Source organism: Lampris incognitus, unplaced genomic scaffold (assembly GCF_029633865.1).
Source record: "Lampris incognitus isolate fLamInc1 unplaced genomic scaffold, fLamInc1.hap2 scaffold_149, whole genome shotgun sequence".
Lineage (NCBI taxonomy): Eukaryota > Metazoa > Chordata > Actinopteri > Lampriformes > Lampridae > Lampris > Lampris incognitus.
The window spans coordinates 177,501-180,000 of record NW_026611115.1 but is presented as its reverse complement, the minus strand read 5'-3'; positions in this window follow the sequence as shown (position 1 = coordinate 180,000).

The following is a 2,500-nucleotide window of genomic DNA, read 5'->3' as shown; positions in this document are numbered from 1 at the left end:
GCTCCTGTAGGTGTAATGGTCAGTTATGTCAATACTTTTGGACATATATTGTGCGTGTGCGTGTGTCTGTGATACCTAACATAAACACACCTGTATTACTAGAATTGATAGTTCACGCCACAAAAGTGAGGGGCAAACATAGAAAAGCGTGCAACCCAGCCACTGAGGATGCACAAGCCAGTGCATTCTTAGTGCAGGTCCCAAGCCCGGACAAATGGGGAGGGTTACGTCAGGAAGGGCATCCGGCGTCAAATCTTTGCCAAATCAAATATGCGGATCATAAATAAGATTTCCATACCGGATCGGTCGAGGCTCGGGTTACCGACGACCGCCATCGGTACTGTTAACCAGCGGAGTGCCGGTGGAAACTAGGCTACTGTTGGGCGAAGGAAAAGGAGAGGGGGAAGGCATGTCCAGAGGCAGCTAGAGAGGAGGAAGGGTAGGCGTGTGGAGGTGAGAGTCAGTCGGAACTTTGAATGTTGGCACTATGGCTAGTAAAGGGAGAGAGCTGGCTGACGTGATGGAAAGAAGAAAGGTGACAAGAGACAAGGTGGAAGGGGAGTAAGGCCAGGAGTATCGCAGGTGGGTTCAAACTCTTCTACCATGGTGCGAATGGGAGGAGAAATGGGGTAGGGGTCATTCTGAAGGAAGAGTATGTCAAGAGCGTGCTGGAGGTGAACACAGTGTCAGACAGAGTGAGGATTATGAAGCTGGAAATCGAAGGTGTATTGCTGACGGTTATCAGCGCATATGCCCCGCAAGTCGGGTGTAAGATGGACGAAAAAGAAGAATTCTGGAGTTGAGTTGGACGACGTGGTGGAAAGGGTACCCAAGGAGGAGGGAGTGGTGATTGGAGCGGACTTCGATGGACACGTTGCTGAAGGGAACAGAGGTGGTGAGGAGTTGATGGTAAGGTATGGAATCGAGGAGAGAAATGTGGAAGGACAGATGGTGTTCGATTTTGCGAAAAGGATGGAAATGGCTGAGGTGAATACATATTTCAAGAAGAGGGAGGAGCACAGGGTGACGACGTATACGAGTGGAGGAAAGTGCACACAGGTGGACTATATCTTGTGTAGAAGGCGCGATGTAAAAGGGATTGCATACTGCAAGGTGGTGACAGGGGAGAACGTAGCTAGGCAGCATCGGATGGTGGTCTGTAAGATGACTTTGGAGACCAACATGAGGAAGCGAGTGAAGACACAGCCGAAGATCAAATGGTGGAAGTTGAAGAAGGAAGACTGTTGTGTGGAGTTCAGGCAGGAGTTAACACAGGCACTGAGTGGTAGTGAAGAGTTGCCAGATGGCTGGGCAAGCGCTGCAGAAATAGCGAGGAAGACAGCTAGGAAGGTACTTGGTGTGTCATCGGGACAGAGGAAGGAAGACAAGGAGACTTGGCGGTGGTGGTGGTGGTGGTGGTGGTGGAAGGAGGAAGTAGAGCAAAGTATACAGAGGAAAAGGTTGGCAAAGAAGAAGTGGGATAGTCAGAGAGATGAAGAAAGTACACAGGAGTACAAGGAGATGCAGCGTAAAGCAAAGAGAGAGGTGGCAAAGGTAAAGGAAAAGTCGTACGGTGAGCTGTATGACAGGTTAGACACTAAGGAAGGAGAAAAAGACTTGTACAGATTGGCTAGACAGAGAGACCGAGCTGCCGAGGATGTGCGACAAGTTAGGGCGATCAAAGATACAGATGGAAATGTGCTGCCAAGCGAGGAGAGTGTGCTACGAAGTGGAAGGACTACTTTGACGGGCTGATAAATGAAGAAAATGAGAGAGACAGAGAGAGAGAGAGAGAGAGAGAGAGAGAGAGAGAGAGAAAAAAGGTTGGTTGATTGAGAAGTATAGAGAAGGCCAGAAAGAGTTGCATTGTGTCTTTGTAGATTTACACAAAGCATACGACAGGGTGCCGAGAGAGGAGGTGTGATATTGTAGGAGGAAGTCAAGAGTTGCAGAGAAGTATGTAGGAGTGGTGCAGGCTATGTATGAGCGAAGTGTGACAATGCTGAGGTGCGTGGTTGGAATGACAGATGGGTTCAAGGTGGAGGTGGGATTACATCAAGGATCGGCTCTGAGCCCTTTCTTGGTTGCAACGGTGATGGACAGGTTGACGGACAAGATCAGGCAGGAGTCTCCATGGACGATGATGTTCGCGGATGACATTGTCATCTGTAGCGACAGCAGGGTGCAGTTCATTGTGAGGAGAGCCTGGAGAGGTGGAGGTATGCACTGGAGAGAAGAGGAATGAAAGTCAGTAGGAGCAAGACGGAATACCTACGCGTGAGGAGGTGACAAAGGCATTTCACTTTAAATACTTGGGGTCAACTGTCCAAAGTAACGGGGAGTGCAGGAGAGAGGTGAAGAAGAGAGTGCAGGCAGGCAGGCAGGCAGGCAGGCAGGCAGGCAGGCAGGCAGGCAGGCAGGCAGGCAGGCAGGCAGGCAGGCAGGCAGACGGGCAGGCAGACGGGCAGGCAGACGGGCAGGCAGACGGGCAGGCAGGGTG